The sequence below is a fragment of the Somniosus microcephalus genome, chromosome 11 (genome assembly GCF_052327205.1).
Source record: "Somniosus microcephalus isolate GS21.2 chromosome 11, FLI_Smic_1.0, whole genome shotgun sequence".
NCBI lineage: Eukaryota > Metazoa > Chordata > Chondrichthyes > Squaliformes > Somniosidae > Somniosus > Somniosus microcephalus.
This window is the reverse complement of record NC_140997.1, coordinates 55,167,861-55,192,556: the sequence shown is the minus strand read 5'-3', so window position 1 is coordinate 55,192,556 and position 24,696 is coordinate 55,167,861. Positions and strand designations below refer to the sequence as shown.

General features: G+C 56.8%; 1 protein-coding gene and 1 long non-coding RNA gene across 3 annotated transcripts in view; one reads left to right on the top strand and one right to left on the bottom strand.

Moving 5' to 3' along the window:
* The window catches only part of rhbdl1 (rhomboid, veinlet-like 1 (Drosophila)), a 300,633-nt gene that overhangs the window by 228,772 nt on the left and 47,165 nt on the right, over positions 1-24,696 (top strand). The gene's annotated exons all lie outside the window — the stretch shown is intronic.
* LOC147110581 (uncharacterized) lies at positions 1,425-4,155 on the bottom strand. The gene is made up of 2 exons (XR_015079947.1): positions 3,474-4,155; positions 1,425-3,344 (listed from the first exon to the last, which is right to left on the bottom strand). It is a non-coding gene; the product is annotated as an uncharacterized LOC147110581 (long non-coding RNA).

Here is a 24,696-nt window from a genome sequence, read left to right as displayed (position 1 = left end):
TACGATGGATAAGATTTTGCAAGGAATTCTAAATTGCTTATGCAATCAAGATGATGTGCTGATCACATCAAGCAGCGAGGAAGAAAATCTAGAAGTGTTAGATTTAGTGCTTCAAAGGTTGAAGGCCCACAATGTCAAATTGAAAATGAGCAAATGTGCTTTTGTGCAGCTCGAGGTTGTGTACCTTGGTCTGAAAGTTGATGCAAATGGCTTGCAACCAGTGAAGGAAAAGGTCGATGCTGTCATCATTGCTCCAAAGCCACAGAACATGTCTGAGTTAAGATCTTTCCTTGGAATGGTCCAGTACTACTCACGTTTCTTACCTGAATTAGCGACCATGTTCATTCCATTGCACGAGCTCCTCAGGAAGGATGTCCAGTGGAAGTGGACAAAAGCACAACAGGAAGCTTACGACGCTTATAAGAGAAGTCTCTCTCGCAATGCTCTACTTGTGCACTATGACACAGAGCATGAGCTTAAGTTAGCGTGTGTTGCTTCCAGTTATGGTATGGGAGCTGTCATAAGCTACGTAATGGATGATGGCCAAGAGAAACCAATCATGTTCGCATCGCGAACCCTCACAAAGAGCGAAAGAAACTACGTGCAAATTGAAAAGGAAGCACTCACCATAGTGTTTGGAATCAAGAAATTTCAACAGTTCCTGATCGGCAGAAAGTTTACCCTGATAACTGATCACAAACCGCTCCTAGCAATATTGGGGCACAAATCTGCCATCCCTGCAATGGTCGCATCAAGAATGCAACATTGGGCAGTGTTGTCACAATATGACTACACGATTGAATATCGCATTTCAAAGCAAAACGCAATTGCAGATGCCTTGTCCAGGTTTTCACATGAAGATTCATATGTTGGGAGTGAAGGTGCTATTTTCTCGCTAGGTGCAGTTGACAAAGACTTTCCTGTAAATGCAACTGAGATTGCAGATGAGACTCAAAAGGACTCAGTACTGAAAGAGTGTATAAAAACACCTTGAATGGATGGACTGATCAGTGTCTGGACACAGAATTGAAACCATTCCATAACCGTCGTACTGAATTGTCTTGTGAGCAAGGTTGTATCAAGTGGGGAAATAGAGTGGTGGTACCTACTTCTTTGAGAGATAGAATTCTGGCCAAACTTCATACTGAACATCCAGGGATCATCAGTATGAAATCAATTGCAAGAAGCTTTATTTAAAGGCCTGAATTGGACAGTGATCTTGAACCACTTGATCATGAACACATACATGAGTTTGACTCAGTTCAGACTTCAGTAACTGAGGTACCAGGCTCAAACAAATCTGAGATAGAAACAGGATCATCTTTGAGTTCGGAACTAAAACAAATCAGCCTGAAAATTGGTTAAACACCAAAACCTTCAGTAAGGAGATCAGGAAAGCTCTGCAAACCTGTTATTAAACTGGATTTGTAGTTCATTTAAAAGAAAAAAAGCCAGGAGTTTTTGTTATGTGGTACATGTGATGCTGGGAAAGGTGGGACCATAGTTTTGTTGTATTTGAAAGGGGAATACGTACATTTTTTTTAAGGGGAACGCGGTGTAATGTATTATCACATAGTTTAGTATGAGCATGGTCAGTTCGCTCTGGCCTAGTAAAGCAAGCTCATGGACTAGCAACTCATTGTACCTCTGTCCTTCATTTGTTCTACCCCCATATATTACAATCCTAAGGAGAATTTTCTGACATCTAAAAAGAGGAATAAGGTTGAGTCAGATACTAAATGTGAATAGCCAAACACAATTGCCAGTTAATTGACATCAGTGGGTGACAGCAGCAAGCAACAATTTTTAGTAAGTGGCATTAACAGGAAATAATCTTCAGCAAGTGACATCAGTGGAAAGTAAGATTAGAAACAATTGCTAGCTGGCATCATCAAGCATAAGCCATAGGTTGCTGAAAAAGGGTGCATGTATTTCCTGCTTTTAGATATATTTAGCTCGAGAATTAATGCACAAATTTAGGCTGAAGTTTTTTTGGTATCATTTCCCCTTACTTCTGTAGTTTTGCAATATGACTGTATTCAGTACACACACAGTGCATTACTGCACCTTTATATTGTACCTTTGGACTGAAAGAAGTAAGTTACCTATGGGAAGTATTGAACATTCTTGGACAATTGACATCAGCAGTGTTAATGTTCAGTGAGCGATAGAGGAGACCTTTGCCTATTTTGGGCACAAAGTAAAGGCTGTAACTGGTAGAAAACGGGTGGAAAGTTTTCCTGAGGCATTTTATCACATTACACAATTTTGACTTTAGAACATACAATTGAGGCAGACCGAGGAATTGGGATGTGCAAAGTTTGGCTTCTTTTAAGTCTCTTGTCCTGTCTCTCCTTGTTCTCTGCAGCATTTTAGGAATAAATTTAAGTCAAGGGACTTAAAATAAATGCTGACTTCAAGCTATAGGGTAAACCATTGCCTCATGGGTTACAGAAAGGACCTTCTGTGTTGCAATTATTCTTCAGCTTCAGTCATTCCAACAGAGTCTCAGTCACGTCTGTAACCTTCAGGTTAATATTGTATCATATGGACTCCAGTGACGATACCAGTGTACTGTTGTAGGTTTGACACCAGTCATTTCCCACAGAGTTAATTCTCGGCTGTGACATCGGGGGAGGGAGGGCACTGAACAGAAGGTCACTGAACAGAAGGTCAGGCATTTCCGTACAGAAGAGAGGGATAATTCGAGAGATAGTTACCCCGATAGCTGCATTGTATTTCTCATACCGACAGGTTGACACTGCAAGTTCTAAATAGGATGAGGCAAAACTATAAATTACAGTTGAAAAATTGATTCCACCATAAAGAGGGCGTGCAGATATTCAAAGCCTGAAGACAGAAGTCAATATCATTGCATTGTTATACACAAAAAATAAAATGTTTGAATATTCAATCTGTAAGGCACATATCTGACACATTCAATATTGCCTGAATGGATGTCTTTGTTTAAAAACAAGTGTTATTCATGTTTAATTGGTATATGAATTAGTAGTGTGCAGCAATTAAACCAGGAACAACATTTTTTTGATCACTCGTTGCTTCCCCGCATCCCGAATAAGCCCTCAATGATTTGTTTTCACCAGACAGGCTTCCTGCTGCCATTCCTTGCGAGCCGACGGGAACTCCGTTTCTGTTGGAGACCCAACAACCGACTGTTGCAGCTGAACTTAATCGGAGAATAAAAGCTCCATTCATTTCATAATATTCTGCAGTTGCAGGCAAGCCTCCTCGCTCCGATCAATACAAGTGGTCTATTTGATTTATACTTTCTGTTTCGAGGCAGTGCGCATGCTGTTTGTAGATACTAAGTGCCTCCACGCTTCCTGAAATGCAAAGCCTTTCAATTACACAGGAGAATAATCGTTAGTGTAATTATTTAATGCTTGCCAGAGCCTCATTTCTCCAGCTTAAGTGTGCGTGAGGTCATATTTCAACATTTGGCCAGTATTTACCTGAGACTAATAAGAGAGATAAATTTGCTTTTGGTTCAGTTTGGGTACAGTTTAATGCTGTACGACATTTAACTATCTTCAGCCACACGGCCACGGCTGACGCAGAGCTTGCCTCCTTGGTTAATTAGCCCACTGGCTGCACGGCTTTAATAATGATACATTCTCAGACCCGGCTCTGAAGACATAATCATTAAAAGCATTGAACCTGTTAACTGACACAACTGCTTCCCGCAACATCACAGCGCCACCTGCGACACTCGCCAAGGCCAGGAATCTCCTTTCAGCCTCTCGCCGTGTTCCTCACACTCCTTAGACACACTGTACTCAAGGAACTGACAGGACTGTCACACACGTTTATTTGCAGAGTATTTAAGCTTCAGGACAAAATTATCACCTCGGAACAGCGAGTATATGTGGTGTGTGTGTCAGCAGTGCTGTATTTTGGGACTCTGGCTATTGTATTGTATTGTAGTGCAGGGAGAGCATATGTAGGAGGTGATCACGTGTGAGTGTATCTGTGTTGTGGGGGCGGTTTATCCCCAAATGCAAAAGCCCAAAAGAATAGTTGCGCGAATGCCAATGAAGTGCAGGCAGCTGCACATAACGTTTATCTTTTTTTGAACGCGTCATTTATTGATTTTAACTGTCCACTGTATGCTGATGGAGCTAACATATGCCCGAGGAACAGTGTGGGGAAATTAATTGAATCTGTTCTAATACTCCTGCCGACTTTAATGGGTTTAATCGTTTACAGGCCAGTGCCGCTTCATTTAATTAGTCCGCTCATGGGCTATTTTCTCAAGTGTGACCAATGAGATTCTGTAGACCATTATTCTAAATGCTATCTTGCAGTGATCCGTGACACTAACCAATATGTCAGCAACATGGAAATATGAATCTTTCATTGTCTTCTAGTACCGTAATCAATGAAATTGTTTTCCTTGAGGTGCACAGGACATAGAGGCCTAGATGGAGTATAGCAGTGGCTGGGGTCAGGAGGGAGGGTAGCACTGTCTGGGGTCAGGAGGGTAGCACTGTCTGGGGTCAGGAGGGTAGCACTGTCTGGGGTCAGGAGGGTAGCACTGTCTGGGGTCAGGAGGGTAGCACTGTCTGGGGTCAGGAGGGTAGCACTGTCTGGGGTCAGGAGGGAGGGAGGGAGGGTAGCACTGTCTGGGGTCAGGAGGGAGGGAGGGTAGCACTGTCTGGGGTCGGTCGGGAGGGAGGGTAGCACTGTCTGGGGTCGGTCGGGAGGGAGGGTAGCACTGTCTGGGGTCGGTCGGGAGGGAGGGTAGCACTGTCTGGGGTCGGTCGGTCGGTCCGGAGGGAGGGTAGCACTGTCTGGGGTCGGTCGGGAGGGAGGGTAGCACTGTCTGGGGTCGGTCGGGAGGGAGGGTAGCACTGTCTGGGGTCGGGAGGGAGGGAGGGTAGCACTGTCTGGGGTCGGGAGGGAGGGAGGGTAGCACTGTCTGGGGTCGGGAGGGAGGGAGGGTAACACTGTCTGGGGTCAGGAGGGTAGCACTGTCTGGGGTCAGGAGGGTAGCACTGTCTGGGGTCAGGAGGGTAGCACTGTCTGGGGTCAGGAGGGTAGCACTGTCTGGGGTCAGGAGGGTAGCACTGTCTGGGGTCAGGAGGGAGGGAGGGTAGCACTGTCTGGGGTCAGGAGGGAGGGAGGGTAGCACTGTCTGGGGTCGGTCGGGAGGGAGGGTAGCACTGTCTGGGGTCGGTCGGGAGGGAGGGTAGCACTGTCTGGGGTCGGTCGGTCCGGAGGGAGGGTAGCACTGTCTGGGGTCGGTCGGGAGGGAGGGTAGCACTGTCTGGGGTCGGTCGGGAGGGAGGGTAGCACTGTCTGGGGTCGGGAGGGAGGGAGGGAGGGTAGCACTGTCTGGGGTCGGGAGGGAGGGAGGGTAGCACTGTCTGGGGTCGGGAGGGAGGGAGGGTAGCACTGTCTGGGGTCGGTCGGGAGGGAGGGTAGCACTGTCTGGGGTCGGGAGGGAGGGAGGGTAGCACTGTCTGGGGTCGGGAGGGAGGGTAGCACTGTCGGGTCGGGAGGGAGGGTAGCACTGTCGGGTCGGGTCGGGAGGGAGGGAGGGTAGCACGGGAGGGAGGGAGGGAGGGTAGCACTGTCGGGTCGGGAGGGAGGGAGGGTAGCACTGTCTGGGGTCGGGAGGGAGGGTAGCACTGTCTGGGGTCGGGAGGGTAGCACTGTCTGGGGTCAGGAGGGTAGCACTGTCTGGGGTCGGGAGGGAGGGTAGCACTGTCTGGGGTCGGGAGGGAGGGTAGCACTGTCTGGGGTCGGGAGGGAGGGAGGGTAGTACTGTCTGGGGTCGGGAGGGAGGGAGGGTAGCACTGTCTGGGGTCGGGAGGGAGGGTAGCACTGTCTGGGGTCGGGAGGGTAGCACTGTCTGGGGTCAGGAGGGTAGCACTGTCTGGGGTCGGGAGGGAGGGTAGCACTGTCTGGGGTCGGGAGGGAGGGTAGCACTGTCTGGGGTCGGGAGGGAGGGAGGGTAGTACTGTCTGGGGTCGGGAGGGAGGGAGGGTAGCACTGTCTGGGGTCGGGAGGGTAGCACTGTCGGGTCGGGAGGGAGGGTAGCACTGTCGGGTCGGGAGGGAGGGTAGCACTGTCGGGTCGGGAGGGAGGGAGGGTAGCACTGTCTGGGGTCGGGAGGGAGGGTAGCACTGTCTGGGGTAGCACTGTCTGGGGTCGGGAGGGTAGCACTGTCTGGGGTCGGGAGGGAGGGTAGCACTGTGGGGTTGGGAGGGAGGGAGGGTAGCACTGTCTGGGGTCGGGAGGGAGGGTAGCACTGTCTGGGGTCGGGAGGGAGGGAGGGTAGTACTGTCTGGGGTCGGGAGGGAGGGAGGGTAGCACTGTCTGGGGTCGGGAGGGTAGCACTGTCGGGTCGGGAGGGAGGGTAGCACTGTCGGGTCGGGAGGGAGGGTAGCACTGTCGGGTCGGGAGGGAGGGAGGGAGGGTAGCACTGTCTGGGGTCGGGAGGGAGGGTAGCACTGTCTGGGGTAGCACTGTCTGGGGTCGGGAGGGTAGCACTGTCTGGGGTCGGGAGGGAGGGTAGCACTGTGGGATTGGGAGGGAGGGAGGGTAGCACTGTCTGGGGTTGGGAGGGAGGGAGGGTAGCACTGTCTGGGGTCGGGAGGGAGGGTAGCACTGTCTGGTGTTGGGAGGGAGGGAGGGTAGCACTGTCTGGGGTTGGGAGGGAGGGAGGGTAGCACTGTCTGGGGTCGGGAGGGAGGGTAGCACTGTCTGGGGTCAGGAGGGAGGGAGGGTAGTGATATGCCTATCAATTAGTCCAATAAAAGGCGACGAGTTAAGAACGTAACTGAAGGTTTTTATTGGCTAAATAACAGAGCCCACCCTCGTGGGTGATCCGATCCAACAGGGAGGAATACTAGCCAGTCAGCTACCTTTATACCTGGGCAGGTAATGGGCGGAGTCGGAGGTGGTCAGCCCAGGTATAACAGTGCGACAAGAGGCGACCTCGTGTAGTGATGTGACAGTGAGAACAGTGAGAACAATATACAGTGATAACTATAACAGTGGTTTACCACATTCACCCCTTGTTTAGATTAGAGTCCGGCGGGGTGAAGTGTATTACCAGCTCTGGTATGTCAGTCTGTCCGGAGGCTTCGTTAGCCTCTCCGATCGTCGCAGCGGCGGTGTTACATTATCCGGTGTTAAAGCTGGTGTCTGCGTAGTCGGCAAAGGCTCGTGGGGTTCCGGCATGCCGTCTACCTCGGCTGGACTCGGGGGGTTGGGAGGGGGGGGTGAGGGTGCGAGGTCTCGTAAGGAGACAGTGTCCTCCCGTCCGTCTGGGTAAGCCACATAGGCGTACTGGGGGTTGGCGTGCAGGAGGTTCACCTTCTCGACCAGGGGGTCCGTTTTATGGGCCCTCACGTGCTTTCGCAGCAAGACGGGTCCCGGAGAGGTCAGCCAGGTTGGTAGGGTGGTTCCCGTAGTCGACTTCCTGGGGAAGACAAACATTCGGGCATGGGGGGTGGTGTTAATGGCAGTGCAAAGTAGTGACCGGATGGAGTGCAGCGCAATCGGGAGGACCTCTTGCCAGCGGGAGGTTGGGAGGCCCTTAGACTTTAAGGCTAAGAGGGTGGCCTTCCATACCGTCGCGTTCTCTCTTTCCACCTGGCCGTTCCCTCGGGGGTTGTAGCTGGTGGTCCTGCTTGCTGCAATACCCCTCTCCAATAGGAACTGACGGAGTTCCTCGCTCATGAAGGAGGCGCCCCGGTCACTATGTATATAGTTCGGGAACCCGAACAAGGCGAAGAGTTTGTTCAGGCATTTAATGACCGTGTTACTGGTCATGTCTGGGCAGGGGAAGGCAAAGGGGAAACGGGAGTACTCATCAACGATGTTGAGGAAGTACACATTACGGTCGGATGACGGTAGGGGCCCCTTGAAGTCGATGCTCAGACGCTCGAAGGGGCGGGTGGCCTTGATCAGGCTTGCTCTGTCCGGCTTATAGAAGTGCGGTTTGCACTCAGCACAGATCTGGCAGTTCCTGGTCATGGTCCTGACCTCCTCGATGGAGTATGGCAGGTTGCGGGCCTTAATGAAATGGTAGAGTCTGGTGACTCCGGGGTGGCAGAGGTCATTGTGGAGGGTCTGAAGTCTATCACTTTGCGCGCTGGCGCATGTAATGCGTGAAAGAGCATCTGGGGGGTCGTTCAGTTTACCGGGCCGGTACAAGATCTCATAATCATAGGTGGAAAGCTCGATTCTCCACCTCAAGATTTTGTCGTTCTTGATCTTGCCCCTCAGCTTGTTATTAAACATGAAGGCAACCGAGCGTTGGTCGGTGAGGAGGGTAAATCGTTTGCCTGCCAAGTAGTGCCTCCAGCGCCGTACTGCCTCCACAATTGCCTGGGCTTCCTTCTCGACCGACGAGTGTCGGGTCTCGGGGCCCTGTAGGGTCCTTGAGAAGAAGGCTACCGGCCTACCCTCCTGGTTAAGGGTAGCGGCTAGGGCGAAGTCGGATGCATCGCTCTCCACTTGGAAGGGGATTGACTCATCCACTGCGTGCATTGTGGCCTTGGCTATGTCTCCCTTAATGAGGGAGAAGGCCGCGCACGCCTCTTCCGTGAGGGGGAAGGATGTGGTTTTCAGGAGGGGTCTGGCTTTGTCCGCATAATTGGGTACCCATTGGGCATAGTAGGCGAAAAGCCCCAGGGTTCTCCTAAGTGCTTTTGGACAGTGGGGGAGGGGTAGCTCCATGAGGGGGCGCATTCTTTCGGGGTCGGGGCCGATGACTCCGTTCTCTACTACACAGCCAAGGATGGCAAGGCGCGCTGTGTTAAACACGCATTTCTCCTTATTGTAGGTGAGGTTCAGCCGTTGGGCCGTACGGAGGAATTTCTCCAGATTCACGTCGTGGTCCTGCCGGTCGCGGCCGCAGATGGTGACGTTATCTAGGTAGGGGAATGTGGCCTGCAGTCCGTTCTGGTCAACCATCCGGTCCATCTCCCTTTGGAAGACCGAGACCCCGTTGGTGACACCGAAGGGGACCCTAAGGAAGTGGTATAGGCGCCCATTCGCCTCGAAGGCGGTGTACTGGCGGTCCTCGGGGTGGATAGGGAGTTGGTGGTAGGCCGACTTAAGGTCGATGGTCGAGAATACGCGGTATTGTGCAATCTGATTGACCATGTCAGATATGCGGGGAAGGGGGTATGCGTCCAGCTGGGTGTATCTGTTTATGGTCTGGCTGTAGTCGATGGCCAGGCGATTTTTATCGCCGGTCTTAACGACCACGACCTGGGCACGCCAGGGGCTGTTGCTCCCCTCGATGATGCCCTCCTTCAGGAGACGCTGCACCTCAGAGCTAATGAAAGCTCTGTCCCCAGCGCTGTACCGCCTGCTCTTGGTAGCGACGGGTTTGCAGTCGGGGGTGAGGTTAGCGAACAGGGAAGGTGGCGGCACCTTGAGGGTGGATAGGCTGCAGGTGTTACGCGGTGGGCGGTTTAACCTTCGCTGGTTGTCGACTGTGAGTGGGGGGAGGGGTCCACCGTATGCTAGGGTTACACTTTGGAGGTGGGATTGGAAGTCCAGCCCTAGTAGGACGGCAGCGCAGAGCTGGGGGAGGACGAGGAGTTTAAAGTTTTTATACTCTGTACCCTTAACCGACAAGGTCACAGCACAGTAGCCGCTAATGTCCGTGGCGTGGGACCTCGATGCCATCGAGATTCGGTTGCGCGTTGGCAGGACAGGGAGGGAGTAGTGGCTCACCGTGTCTGGGTGGATGAAGCTCTCCGTGCTTCCGCTGTCGAACAGGCAGGTCGTGGCGTGGCCGTTTACTTTGATGTCCATCATCGACTTGGACAGGTGGTGTGGGCGGGCTTGATCCAGAGTGACGGAGGCTAGCGTGTAGGTAAGTGAGTCGTTGTCGTCTGCGGGCGAGGCGGTCGTCGGGTCCGGGGGCCCGGTGGCAGTCGGGCGTGGTGGGTAAAATGGCGTCTCCCACGAGGTAGGACAAAATGGCGGAGAAGATGGCTGCCCCCATAACTCACATGAGGCACTATTGGGGTCGGTTGCCTTGATCAAAGATGGCCGCCCCCATGACTCACGTGTGGGGATACTGGCCTCAGTTGCCATGAAAGAAGATGGCCGCCCCCACAGTTCGCATGAGGCACTGCTGGCCTCTGAAGATCCGCTCCTGCAGGCCTTAGAGAAGTGGCCTTTCTTCCTGCAGGTTGTGCAGGTAGAGTTCCTGGCTGGGCAGCGCGACCTCGGGTGCTTCTCCTGGCCGCAAAAGAAGCAGCCGGCGGCCCGATCGCGGGTGCCCGATGTCGGAGCCGGTACCGGGGGTGGCGGGCCCGGTCGGGTCCGGGACGCCGACGCTGAGGTAGGTCCCGGGGGCGGCGCTGCGAAGGGTATTGCGGTAGGGGTCGGGCCCGAGTCCCAGGGTCGCGAGCAGTACCTGGAAAACGCCTCCTGGTCCTGATGGGCCACCTCCAGGGAGAGAGCGAGGGCTTCAGCTTTGTCCAGGTCGAGGTCTTTAGCTTCAAGCAGTCTTTGCCGTGAGTAGTCGGACCGTAGGCCTTTCACAAAGGCATCGCGGATATTATCTTCCGTATTTTCAACAGCCGTCACCGCTTTAAAGTCACAGTTCCTGCCGAGTGCTCTTAGCGCCCGTAAAAATTCAGCTACAGACTCTCCTGGCTGTTGCGGGCGGGATCTTAGGAGGTGCCTGGTGTACATGTAATTTACCGGGCTGCGGTACTGCTGTTTCAGTAGGTTGATAGCGGCCTCGTACGTAGTCGTGTCCTGTATGAGTGCGTATACTCTCGGGCTCGCTTGGGCGTTCAGAAGTCTTAGTTTGGATCTCTGCGGGGCGCCGGATTCTTCCAGGTAGGATTCGAAGCAGTCCAGCCAGTGTTTGAAGTTGAGGGCTGCGTTTGGTGCCTGTGGGTTTAGATCCAGGTATGGTGGTTTCAAGGCTTGCAGCCAAGCCGGCTGGTGTGGCCCGTTGTCTGGAGGCTGCTGTTGCTGTGCTGCTGGGTGAGCTCCTTGCTGTTGCTGTTCATTATCAGACATCTTTAAAATTTAGTCAATAAAATTGATATGCCTATCAATTAGTCCAATAAAAGGCGACGAGTTAAGAACGTAACTGAAGGTTTTTATTGGCTAAATAACAGAGCCCACCCTCGTGGGTGATCCGATCCAACAGGGAGGAATACTAGCCAGTCAGCTACCTTTATACCTGGGCAGGTAATGGGCGGAGTCGGAGGTGGTCAGCCCAGGTATAACAGTGCGACAAGAGGCGACCTCGTGTAGTGATGTGACAGTGAGAACAATATACAGTGATAACTATAACAGTGGTTTACCACAGGTAGCACTGTCTGGGGTCGGTCGGGAGGGAGGGTAGCACTGTCTGGGGTCGGTCGGGAGGGAGGGTAGCACTGTCTGGGGTCGGTCGGGAGGGAGGGTAGCACTGTCTGCGGTCGGTCGGTCCGGAGGGAGGGTAGCACTGTCTGGGGTCGGTCGGGAGGGAGGGTAACACTGTCTGGGGTCGGGAGGGAGGGAGGGTAGCACTGTCTGGGGTCGGGAGGGAGGGAGGGTAGCACTGTCTGGGGTCGGGAGGGAGGGAGGGTAGCACTGTCTGGGGTCGGGAGGGAGGGAGGGTAGCACTGTCTGGGGTCGGGAGGGAGGGAGGGTAGCACTGTCTGGGGTCGGTCGGGAGGGAGGGTAGCACTGTCTGGGGTCGGTCGGGAGGGAGGGTAGCACTGTCTGGGGTCGGTCGGGAGGGAGGGTAGCACTGTCTGCGGTCGGTCGGGAGGGAGGGTAGCACTGTCTGCGGTCGGTCGGTCCGGAGGGAGGGTAGCACTGTCTGGGGTCGGTCGGGAGGGAGGGTAGCACTGTCTGGGGTCGGGAGGGAGGGAGGGTAGCTCTCTCTGGGGTTGGGAGGGAGGGAGGGTAGCACTGTCTGGGGTCGGGAGGGAGGGTAGCACTGTCTGGGGTCGGGAGGGTAGCACTGTCTGGGGTCAGGAGGGAGGGAGGGTAGCACTGTCTGGGGTCGGTCGGGAGGGAGGGTAGCACTGTCTGGGGTCGGTCGGGAGGGAGGGTAGCACTGTCTGGGGTCGGTCGGGAGGGAGGGTAGCACTGTCTGCGGTCGGTCGGTCCGGAGGGAGGGTAGCACTGTCTGGGGTCGGTCGGGAGGGAGGGTAACACTGTCTGGGGTCGGGAGGGAGGGAGGGTAGCACTGTCTGGGGTCGGGAGGGAGGGTAGCACTGTCTGGGGTCGGGAGGGAGGGAGGGTAGCACTGTCTGGGGTCGGGAGGGAGGGAGGGTAGCACTGTCTGGGGTCGGTCGGGAGGGAGGGTAACACTGTCTGGGGTCGGGAGGGAGGGTAGCACTGTCGTCGGTCGGGAGGGAGGGTAGCACTGTCTGCGGTCGGTCGGTCCGGAGGGAGGGTAGCACTGTCTGGGGTCGGGAGGGAGGGAGGGTAACACTGTCTGGGGTCGGGAGGGAGGGAGGGTAGCACTGTCTGGGGTCGGGAGGGAGGGAGGGTAGCACTGTCTGGGGTCGGGAGGGAGGGAGGGTAGCACTGTCTGGGGTCGGGAGGGAGGGAGGGTAGCACTGTCTGGGGTCGGGAGGGAGGGAGGGTAGCGCTGTCTGGGGTCGGGAGGGAGGGAGGGTAGCGCTGTCTGGGGTCGGTCGGGAGGGAGGGTAGCGCTGTCTGGGGTCGGTCGGGAGGGAGGGTAGCGCTGTCTGGGGTCGGGAGGGAGGGAGGGTAGCACTGTCTGGGGTCGGGAGGGAGGGTAGCACTGTCGGGTCGGGAGGGAGGGTAGCACTGTCGGGTCGGGTCGGGAGGGAGGGAGGGTAGCACGGGAGGGAGGGAGGGAGGGTAGCACTGTCGGGTCGGGAGGGAGGGAGGGTAGCACTGTCTGGGGTCGGGAGGGAGGGTAGCACTGTCTGGGGTCGGGAGGGAGGGTAGCACTGTCTGGGGTCGGGAGGGTAGCACTGTCTGGGGTCAGGAGGGTAGCACTGTCTGGGGTCGGGAGGGAGGGTAGCACTGTCTGGGGTCGGGAGGGAGGGTAACACTGTCTGGGGTCGGGAGGGAGGGAGGGTAGTACTGTCTGGGGTCGGGAGGGAGGGAGGGTAGCACTGTCTGGGGTCGGGAGGGAGGGAGGGTAGCACTGTCGGGTCGGGAGGGAGGGTAGCACTGTCGGGTCGGGAGGGAGGGTAGCACTGTCGGGTCGGGAGGGAGGGAGGGTAGCACTGTCTGGGGTCGGGAGGGAGGGTAGCACTGTCTGGGGTAGCACTGTCTGGGGTCGGGAGGGTAGCACTGTCTGGGGTCGGGAGGGAGGGTAGCACTGTGGGGTTGGGAGGGAGGGAGGGTAGCACTGTCTGGGGTTGGGAGGGAGGGAGGGTAGCACTGTCTGGGGTCGGGAGGGAGGGTAGCACTGTCTGGGGTTGGGAGGGAGGGAGGGTAGCACTGTCTGGGGTTGGGAGGGAGGGAGGGTAGCACTGTCTGGGGTCGGGAGGGAGGGTAGCACTGTCTGGGGTCAGGAGGGAGGGAGGGTAGCACTGTCTGGGGTCGGTCGGGAGGGAGGGTAGCACTGTCTGGGGTCGGGAGGGAGGGAGGGTAGCACTGTCTGGGGTCGGTCGGGAGGGAGGGTAGCACTGTCTGCGGTCGGTCGGTCCGGAGGGAGGGTAGCACTGTCTGGGGTCGGTCGGGAGGGAGGGTAACACTGTCTGGGGTCGGGAGGGAGGGAGGGTAGCACTGTCTGGGGTCGGGAGGGAGGGAGGGTAGCACTGTCTGGGGTTGGGAGGGAGGGAGGGTAGCACTGTCTGGGGTCGGTCGGGAGGGAGGGTAGCACTGTCTGCGGTCGGTCGGGAGGGAGGGTAGCACTGTCTGTGGTCGGTCGGTCCGGAGGGAGGGTAGCACTGTCTGGGGTCGGTCGGGAGGGAGGGTAGCACTGTCTGGGGTCGGGAGGGAGGGAGGGTAGCTCTCTCTGGGGTTGGGAGGGAGGGAGGGTAGCACTGTCTGGGGTCGGGAGGGAGGGTAGCACTGTCTGGGGTCGGGAGGGTAGCACTGTCTGGGGTCGGGAGGGTAGCACTGTCTGGGGTCAGGAGGGAGGGAGGGTAGCACTGTCTGGGGTCGGTCGGGAGGGAGGGTAGCACTGTCTGGGGTCGGTCGGGAGGGAGGGTAGCACTGTCTGGTGTCGGTCGGTCGGGAGGGTAGCACTGTCTGCGGTCGGTCGGTCCGGAGGGAGGGTAGCACTGTCTGGGGTCGGTCGGGAGGGAGGGTAACACTGTCTGGGGTCGGGAGGGAGGGAGGGTAGCACTGTCTGGGGTCGGGAGGGAGGGTAGCACTGTCTGGGGTCGGGAGGGAGGGAGGGTAGCAATGTCTGGGGTCGGGAGGGAGGGAGGGTAGCACTGTCTGGGGTCGGTCGGGAGGGAGGGTAGCACTGTCTGGGGTCGGGAGGGAGGGTAGCACTGTCTGGGGTCGGTCGGGAGGGAGGGTAGCACTGTCTGCGGTCGGTCGGTCCGGAGGGAGGGTAGCACTGTCTGGGGTCGGGAGGGAGGGAGGGTAACACTGTCTGGGGTCGGGAGGGAAGGAGGGTAGCACTGTCTGGGGTCGGGAGGGAGGGAGGGTAGCACTGTCTGGGGTCGGGAGGGAGGGAGGGTAGCGCTGTCTGGGGTCGGGAGGGAGGGAGGGTAGCGCTGTCTGGGGTCGGGAGGGAGGGAGGGTAGCGCTGTCTGGGGTCGGGAGGGAGGGAGGGTAGCGCTGTCTGGGGTCGGTCGGGAGGGAGGGTAGCGCTGTCTGGGGTCGGGAGGGAGGGAGGGTAGCACTGTCTGGGGTCGGGAGGGAGGGAGGGTAGCACTGTCTGGGGTCGGGAGGGTAGCACTGTCTGGGGTCGGGAGGGAGGGAGGGAGGGTAGCACTGTCTTGGGTCGGGGGGTCGGGAGGGAGGGAGGGTAGCACTGTCTGGGGTCGGGAGGGAGGGTAGCACTGTCTGGGGTCGGGAGGGAGGGAGGGTAGCACTGTCTGGGGTCGGGAGGGAGGGTAGCACTGTCTGGGGTCGGGAGGGAGGGAGGGTAGCACTGTCTGGGGTCGGGAGGGAGGGTAGCACTGTCTGGGGTCGGGAGGGAGGGAGGGTAGCACTGTCTGGGGTCGGGAGGGAGGGAGGGTAGCACTGTCTGGGGTCGGGAGGGAGGGTAGCACTGTCTGGGGTCGGGAAGGAGGGAGGGCAGCACTGTCTGGGGTCGGGAGGGAGGGAGGGTAGCACTGTCTGGGGTCGGTCGGGAGGGTAGCACTGTCTGGGGTCGGGAGGGAGGGTAGCACTGTCTGGGGTCGGTCGGGAGGGAGGGTAGCACTGTCTGGGGTCGGGAGGGAGGGTAGCACTGTCTGGGGTCGGGAGGGAGGGAGGGTAGCACTGTCTGGGGTCGGGAGGGAGGGAGGGTAGCACTGTCTGGGGTCGGGAGGGAGGGAGGGTAGCACTGTCTGGGGTCGGGAGGGAGGGAGGGTAGCACTGTCTGGGGTCGGGAGGGAGGGAGGGTAACACTGTCTGGGGTCGGGAGGGAGGGAGGGAGGGTAGCACTGTCTTGGGTCGGGGGGTCGGGAGGGAGGGAGGGTAGCACTGTCTGGGGTCGGGAGGGAGGGTAGCACTGTCTGGGGTTGGGAGGGAGGGTAGCACTGTCTGGGGTCGGGAGGGAGGGTAGCACTGTCTGGGGTCGGGAGGGAGGGTAGCACTGTCTGGGGTCGGGAGGGAGGGAGGGTAGCACTGTCTGGGGTCGGGAGGGAGGGAGGGTAGCACTGTCTGGGGTCGGGAGGGAGGGTAGCACTGTCTGGGGTCGGGAGGGAGGGAGGGTAGCACTGTCTGGGGTTGGGAAGAAGGGAGGGTAGCACTGTCTGGGGTCGGGAGGGAGGGAGGGTAGCACTGTCGGGTTGGGAGGGTAGCACTGTCTGGGGTCGGGAGGGAGGGAGGGTAGCACTGTCGGGTTGGGAGGGTAGCACTGTCTGGGGTCGGGAGGGAGGGAGGGAGGGTAGCACTGTCTGGGGTCGCGAGGGAGGGAGGGAGGGTAGCACTGTCTGGGGTCGGGAGGGAGGGAGGGTAGCACTGTCTGGGGTCGGGAGGGAGGGAGGGTAGCACTGTCTGGGGTCGGGAGGGAGGGTAGCACTGTCTGGGGTCGGTCGGGAGGGAGGGTAGCACTGTCTGGGGTCGGTCGGGAGGGAGGGTAGCACTGTCTGCGGTCGGTCGGTCCGGAGGGAGGGTAGCACTGTCTGGGGTCGGTCGGGAGGGAGGGTAACACTGTCTGGGGTCGGGAGGGAGGGAGGGTAGCACTGTCTGGGGTCGGGAGGGAGGGTAGCACTGTCTGGGGTCGGGAGGGAGGGAGGGTAGCACTGTCTGGGGTCGGGAGGGAGGGAGGGTAGCACTGTCTGGGGTCGGTCGGGAGGGAGGGTAGCACTGTCTGGGGTCGGTCGGGAGGGTAGCACTGTCTGGGGTCGGTCGGGAGGGAGGGTAGCACTGTCTGCGGTCGGTCGGTCCGGAGGGAGGGTAGCACTGTCTGGGGTCGGGAGGGAGGGAGGGTAACACTGTCTGGGGTCGGGAGGGAGGGAGGGTAGCACTGTCTGGGGTCGGGAGGGAGGGAGGGTAGCACTGTCTGGGGTCGGGAGGGAGGGAGGGTAGCACTGTCTGGGGTCGGGAGGGAGGGAGGGTAGCACTGTCTGGGGTCGGGAGGGAGGGAGGGTAGCACTGTCTGGGGTCGGGAGGGAGGGTAGCACTGTCTGGGGTCGGTCGGGAGGGAGGGTAGCGCTGTCTGGGGTCGGTCGGGAGGGAGGGTAGCACTGTCTGGGGTCGGGAGGGAGGGAGGGTAGCACTGTCTGGGGTCGGGAGGGAGGGAGGGTAGCACTGTCTGGGGTCGGGAGGGTAGCACTGTCTGGGGTCGGGAGGGAGGGAGGGAGGGTAGCACTGTCTTGGGTCGGGGGGTCGGGAGGGAGGGAGGGTAGCATTGTCTGGGGTCGGGAGGGAGGGTAGCACTGTCTGGGGTCGGGAGGGAGGGAGGGTAGCACTGTCTGGGGTCGGGAGGGAGGGTAGCACTGTCTGGGGTCGGGAGGGAGGGAGGGTAGCAATGTCTGGGGTCAGGAGGGAGGGTAGCACTGTCTGGGGTCGGGAGGGAGGGAGGGTAGCACTGTCTGGGGTCGGGAGGGAGGGAGGGTAGCACTGTCTGGGGTCGGGAGGGAGGGTAGCACTGTCTGGGGTCGGGAAGGAGGGAGGGTAGCACTGTCTGGGGTCGGGAGGGAGGGAGGGTAGCACTGTCTGGGGTCGGTCGGGAGGGAGGGTAGCACTGTCTGGGGTCGGTCGGGAGGGAGGGTAGCACTGTCTGGGGTCGGTCGGGAGGGAGGGTAGCACTGTCTGGGGTCGGGAGGGAGGGTAGCACTGTCTGGGGTCGGGAGGGAGGGAGGGTAGCACTGTCTGGGGTCGGGAGGGAGGGTAGCACTGTCTGGGGTCGGGAGGGATGGTAGCACTGTCTGGGGTCGGGAGGGAGGGAGGGTAGCACTGTCTGGGGTCGGGAGGGAGGGAGGGTAACACTGTCTGGGGTCGGGAGGGAGGGAGGGAGGGTAGCACTGTCTTGGGTCGGGGGGTCGGGAGGGAGGGAGGGTAGCACTGTCTGGGGTCGGGAGGGAGGGAGGGAGGGTAGCACTGTCTGGGGTTGGGAGGGAGGGAGGGTAGCACTGTCTGGGGTCGGGAGGGAGGGTAGCACTGTCTGGGGTCGGGAGGGAGGGAGGGTAGCACTGTCTGGGGTCGGGAGGGAGGGAGGGAGGGTAGCACTGTCTGGGGTCGGGAGGGAGGGTAGCACTGTCTGGGGTCGGGAGGGAGGGAGGGTAGCACTGTCTGGGGTTGGGAAGAAGGGAGGGTAGCACTGTCTGGGGTCGGGAGGGAGGGAGGGTAGCACTGTCGGGTTGGGAGGGTAGCACTGTCTGGGGTCGGGAGGGAGGGTAGCACTGTCGGGTTGGGAGGGTAGCACTGTCTGGGGTCGGGAGGGAGGGAGGGAGGGTAGCACTGTCTGGGGGAGGGAGGGAGGGAGGGTAGCACTGTCTGGGGTCGGGAGGGAGGGAGGGAGGGTAGCACTGTCTGGGGTCGGGAGGGAGGGAGGGTAGCACTGTCTGGGGTCGGGAGGGAGGGAGGGTAGCACTGTCTGGGGTCGGTCGGTCGGGAGGGTAGCACTGTCTGGGGTCGGTCGGGAGGGAGGGTAACACTGTCTGGGGTCGGGAGGGAGGGTAGCACTGTCTGGGGTCGGGAGGGAGGGAGGGTAGCACTGTCTGGGGTCGGTCGGGAGGGAGGGTAACACTGTCTGGGGTCGGGAGGGAGGGTAGCACTGTCTGGGGTCGGGAGGGAGGGTAGCACTGTCTGGGGTCGGGAGGGAGGGAGGGTAGCACTGTCTGGGGTCGGGAAGGAGGGAGGGTAGCACTGTCTGGGGTCGGGAGGGTAGCACTGTCTGGGGTCGGTCGGGAGGGAGGGTAGCACTGTCTGGGGTCGGGAGGGAGGGAGGGTAGCACTGTCTGGGGTCGGGAGGGAGGGAGGGTAGCACTGTCTGGGGTCGGGAGGGAGGGAGGGTAGCACTGTCTGGGGTCGGGAGGGAGGGAGGGTAGCACTGTCTTGGGTCGGGGGGTCGGGAGGGAGGGAGGGTAGCACTGTCTGGGGTCGGGAGGGAGGGAGGGAGGGTAGCACTGTCTGGGGTCGGGAGGGAGGGAGGGTAGCACTGTCTGGGGTCGGGAGGGAGGGAGGGTAGCACTGTCTGGGGTCGGGAGGGAGGGTAGCACTGTCTGGGGTCGGGAGGGAGGGAGGGTAGCACTGTCTGGGGTCGGGAGGGAGGGAGGGTAGCACTGTCTGGGGTCGGGAAGGAGGGAGGGTAGCACTGTCTGGGGTCGGGAGGGTAGCACTGTCCGGGGTCGGTCGGGAGGGAGGGTAGCACTGTCTGGGGTCGGTCGGGAGGGAGGGTAGCACTGTCTGGGGTCGGTCGGGAGGGAGGGTAGCACTGTCTGGGGTCGGTCGGGTGGGAGGGTAGCACTGTCTGGGGTCGGTCGGGAGGGAGGGTAGCACTGTCTGGGGTCGGGAGGGAGGGAGGGTAGCACTGTCTGGGGTCGGGAGGGAGGGTCGGGAGGGAGGGAGGGTAGCACTGTCTGGGGTCGGGAGGGAGGGAGGGTAGCACTTTCTGGGGTCGGGAGGGAGGGAGGGTAGCACTGTCTGGGGTCGGGAGGGAGGGAGGGTAGCACTGTCTGGGGTCGGGAGGGAGGGAGGGTAGCACTGTCTGGGGTCGGGAGGGAGGGTAGCACTGTCTGGGGTCAGGAGGGAGGGAGGGTAGCACTGTCTGGGGTCGGGAGGGAGGGAGGGTAGCACTGTCTGGGGTCGGGAGGGAGGGTAGCACTGTCTGGGGTCGGGAGGGAGGGTAGCACTGTCTGGGGTCGGGAGGGAGGGAGGGTAGCACTGTCTGGGGTCGGGAGGGAGTGTAGCACTGTCTGGGGTCGGGAGGGAGGGTAGCACTGTCTGGGGTCGGGAGGGAGGGAGGGTAGCACTGTCTGGGGTCGGGAGGGAGGGAGGGTAGCACTGTCTGGGGTCGGGAGGGAGGGTAGCACTGTCTGCGGTCGGGAGGGAGGGAGGGTAGCACTGTCTGGGGTCGGGAAGAAGGGAGGGTAGCACTGTCTGGGGTCGGGAGGGAGGGTAGCACTGTCTGGGGTCGGGAGGGAGGGAGGGAGGGTAGCACTGTCTGGGGTCGGGAGGGAGGGAGGGAGGGTAGCACTGTCTGGGGTCGGGGGGTCGGGAGGGAGGGAGGGTAGCACTGTCTGGGGTCGGGAGGGAGGGAGGGTAGCACTGTCGGGTTGGGAGGGTAGCACTGTCTGGGGTCGGGAGGGAGGGAGGGTAGCACTGTCTGGGGTCGGTCGGGAGGGAGGGAGGGTAGCACTGTCTGGGGTCGGGAGGGAGGGAGGGTAGCACTGTCTGGGGTCGGTCGGGAGGGAGGGTAACACTGTCTGGGGTCGGGAGGGAGGGTAGCACTGTCTGGGGTCGGGAGGGAGGGAGGGTAGCACTGTGGGGTCGGGAGGGAGGGTAACACTGTCTGGGGTCGGGAGGGAGGGTAGCACTGTCTGGGGTCGGGAGGGAGGGTAGCACTGTCTGGGGTCGGGAGGGAGGGAGGGTAGCACTGTCTGGGGTCGGGAAGGAGGGGGGTAGCACTGTCTGGGGTCGGGAGGGAGGGAGGGTAGCACTGTCTGGGGTCGGGAGGGTAGCACTGTCTGGAGTTGGGAGGGAGGGAGGGTAGCACTGTCTGGGGTCGGGAGGGAGGGAGGGTAGCACTGTCTGGGGTCGGGAGGGAGGGAGGGTAGCACTGTCTGGGGTCGGGAGGGAGGGAGGGTAGCACTGTCGGGGGTCGGGAGGGAGGGAGGGTAGCACTGTCTGGGGTCGGGGGGTCGGGAGGGAGGGAGGGTAGCACTGTCGGGGGTCGGGAGGGAGGGAGGGTAGCACTGTCTGGGGTCGGGAGGGAGGGAGGGAGGGTAGCACTGTCTGGGGTCGGGAGGAAGGGAGGGTAGCACTGTCGGGTTGGGAGGGAGGGAGGGTAGCACTGTCTGGTGTCGGGAGGGAGGGTAGCACTGTCTGTGGTCAGAAGGGAGGGAGGGTCAGGAGGGAGGGATGGTAGCACTGTCTGGGGTCAGGAGCGAGGGTGGGTAGCGGCGGCTGGGGTCGGGAGGGAGGGTAGCGGCGGCTGGGGTCGGGAGGAAGGGTAGCGGCGGCTGGGGTCGGGAGGGAGGGTAACAATGGCTGTGGTCGGGAGGGAAGGTAGTGTTGGCTGGGGTCAGGAGGGAGGGAGGGATTCGGTGGCTGGGGTCGGGAGGGAAGCGGTAGCTGGGGTCTGGAGGGGGGAGGATAGCAGTGGCTGGGGTCTGGAGGGAGGGAGGGTAGCGGTGTCTGGGGTCTGGAGGGGGGAGGATAGCAGTGGCTGGGGTCTGGAGGGAGGGAGGGTAGCGGTGTCTGGGGGCTGGAGGGAGGGAGGGTAGTGGGGGCTGGAGGGAGGGAGGGTAGCGGTGTCTGGGGGCTGGAGGGAGGGAGGGAGGGAGGGTTGCGGTGTCTGGGGGCTGGAGGGAGGGAGGGTAGCGGTGTCTGGGGGCTGGAGGGAGGGAGGGTAGCGGTGTCTGGGGGCTGGAGGGAGGGTGGGAGGGTAGCCTTGGCTGGGGTCAGGAGGGAGGGTAGCGGCGGCTGTGATATGGGAGGGTGTAAGTGTTGATCTGGATGTTCAAAGTCATGATGGGTGGGGTTGGAGAGGAAGCGGTGGCCAGCAGTTGCCCACATAGTTTAATGTGGAGTTGGGTGGAGCACTGTAGCACCTCCCAGCTCCATATTCGGGTAAGTATATCTTATCTTTTTAGTTGTGGCCTGCAGCGGTCCCTTAAAGGATCGCCTGTTGAGCCACATGTAATCACCTTTTCCTGAACGCAACATATGCAAAGGGGCCTAATGCATGTTTTGGGCACGGTCTCCTCATGCCTTTTTTTTTTGGAGTGTACCAATATGGCGGGTGCCACACTTGTTGCTCGTAATGAGCATTCGCTTCCTGCCCGCTATATTGGAAGCTTAGGAAGCCATTTAGTGCCCTAAATACAGACATTGTGTGATTGAATTTCTAGGCCAGAGACTCAAAATATATTTCATAAATAAATGGCTTCACACCCTGTCAGCATCAAAGCCATTTACAAGTTATCCAGGCCATTTACTCATTAAGCTATTTCTGGTCCGGTGGTCGTGAAAGACGCTATATAAATGCAACTCTTTCTTTCTTCGTATTCTGCTGTGAACTATGTGGCATTCTGTTTGTCATTATAATCTTGTCATTTTTGCTATTTAAAAAAAAATTAAAATGCAAAAAAGCTATTAATAAAATGATATAATAAAATAATCAATGGGAAATTACTGTCTGGAAGAGTTTATTTAGTGTGAAACTGCTGTGCAAAGACTGAGAATCCCTTCATATGGTGGATGATATTTGCCATGCATGGGTAGTGTTGTTAATGCGATGGTGTTTTGGCAGCTATTCTCTTCCATCTTCCATCTCATTGTGAGGTGACTTTATGGTGATGATTAGCTGTGTCTCATCCCATATCTGTTGATGGGTTGATTTCAGTTTCTACAGATCTTGCATTGGTACATTGCATGAGATGAAACTGAAGCAACCTCAGCACAGGTTTGATGGGAGTTAATAAAAGCAGTGTAAAATAGTTGCTGTAATGTGGCTGTGTTATTCTACTGAGGCCTCTTGAGGGGGAACTACCTGCTCTGAAAGCTCTGCTGAATGTGTTGGCTGTCAAGGGTAGGTTTGCGCTGGAGCAGACATTATATCTGATGCAGGAGAAAATTAATTACAAGCATCTCTATCTCGGGATAGAGGAATTACTTTGAATGTAAAGTTAAACAAATTCATATGGAAGAAGTGACATAACATAAGGATATCAAAGCTCCATTGTAAACAGGCCTTAATATAAACCTGCCAAAATACCTCCCAATACTTTTTGCTAACGGCCAACATCATTATTACAACTTAATGAAACCGGCTTGTTTTTGTAATTAAAAGTAGTGATATTTGTGATGTTATATCACCCGTGTGTGTGTATTACCAAAGTCATGGTATAAAGATAATGTAGTTACAAGTGGGTCTCCTACAGTTCCACTGTTTAGTATTCTCTGTCTAGCTCCAAAAACCATGTTCAGTATCTCATCCTCTGCTGTAAATGATGCCTTTGTCTGGTATTATTCTAATGGTACAGTACAAGCCTGGAATATAATTGTTTGAGTTAGCTATGTGACAGTTTACATTATTAATCCTGGCCTTCTGAATCTCCACATGCACATCTAGATCACTACATGATATAGTAGCAAGAGAAATTATAGATAATGTTGAATGGTGATCTAAGGGTATGCGTGTATGTGGGGGGAGGGAGTGCAAGAGGGGGAACCTCACTATTCCTTTGTGGAAGTGTAGGAGCGAGGTAACCCTGAGGGCAGATTACAAAGAGGGCCTGAGTGATACTGAGGAGAGGTTAGATGCGCTGGTTAATTCTGAGCAAAGGTTAAGTTAACTAGATGATTCTGAGTTTGGAGGGGCTAAATGCAAGTTGTTATTAATGGAATTTGAATGTCCTGAGTAGGGTAGGTTGTGATAAGACTACACGAGTTAGGGTGGGTACTGTGCGCAGAAATGGAATTTGACCTATAAAGTGCTAGTGATTTGATGGCATTATTCACAATCTTCAGTTACAGGACATTGAAAAATTAATGGCACTGATTTTAGTGCAGTGTTATGTAGAAAAAAATTATTATGCTTAGTTATGTTTATTAATTTGCCTGTTTCAAATTTAGCAACTTTTACTTTTTCTTTATATTCTATTTATACATTTGGGTGTATTTTTGCTATCTGGAAAGTTAAGTATCACTGGAGTTTGTGCTATGCTGGGAGAGACATATCAACAAGTGGAGTCGTAATCACTGCTGCTTAAACAGTGACTACGCTTCAAACGTACTTCATTGGTTGCAAAGCACTTTGGGGCATCCCAAGGTTGTGAAAGGTGCTATATAAATGCAAGTCTTTCTTTTTAAACTCTGAAAACTATGTATGGCCAACTTGGATCCTGCACACAAATAATAATGGCAACTGGCGAGAAGTAAGAAACATTCCAGTTTTGCTCCTGATGTACCTAATTACTGATTGAATATTTAATCATTGTTGTATCCTTTATTAAATCAATTGCTATTCTCCCAATTAAAGCTGTAGTGGCTGATATATATGTATGTATGTATATGTAGTGCTATGAGTGTAGCCTGTCATATTGATTTGTGTCTCTAAACTAGCCTAAAACTGTAATGGTCTGACTGGGGAACAGTGACGCAACATAATTTGTGGATGTTTGCTGTAAAATTACTGTAAATCATCAATAATGGACAGACATTGACTGGATAACCTAAGAACAGACAAGAAATTTATATCCAAATCCCTCTTCCATTAGTCAGTGCTCCACCAGACATTAAATCATTCCATTTCTACAAAGGTGTTTTATTTCAATGAGGTTCACGAGGCTGCTCTCATTGCCAAAATGTAGATTTACAAATGGTCAGGTTACATAGACTCAGCAACACAGTGCATTGTGTAGAGAACACCAGTGAAACAGAGCATGATTAGAATCATTTAGAAATACTATACAAATGGATTAAATATAGTGGCTCACAGTTGAATTCCTGAATATCAAAGTTAAATAATTTGTGGGTGTTAGAATGTTTTATTTATTTCACCACCATTATCGTTATAGTCTGAACAAAAATAGTGGGAATCTGTTTTAAACTTTTAAATTGTAACATTGCACCAAACGGTTTTTAACGGGTGTGATCATAATGTTTATGGTTGTTGTGGGCATCAGGCTTCATGTGCTTTGGTCTTGTGATATCAATGCACTGAAAGCTAGCTGATTCTGAAATGTTGGTAGTTTAACGCCATGATTTATGGTTGGGGGACAGAATGTGACCGCGCAGTATTTTCACACCTGTATTATCAAATTTGTTGTCAGTAATGTGACAATGCACATAGGATTCTGTCAAAACACACATAATGCAAATAAAATGCTATTGAAATGTACAGCACACAAAGGACAAGATACAATGTTGATGAGTGGTTCCTGGTTGTTGAATGATAAGTGGACATCCGGTCCCTTGGAGCCTAATGGT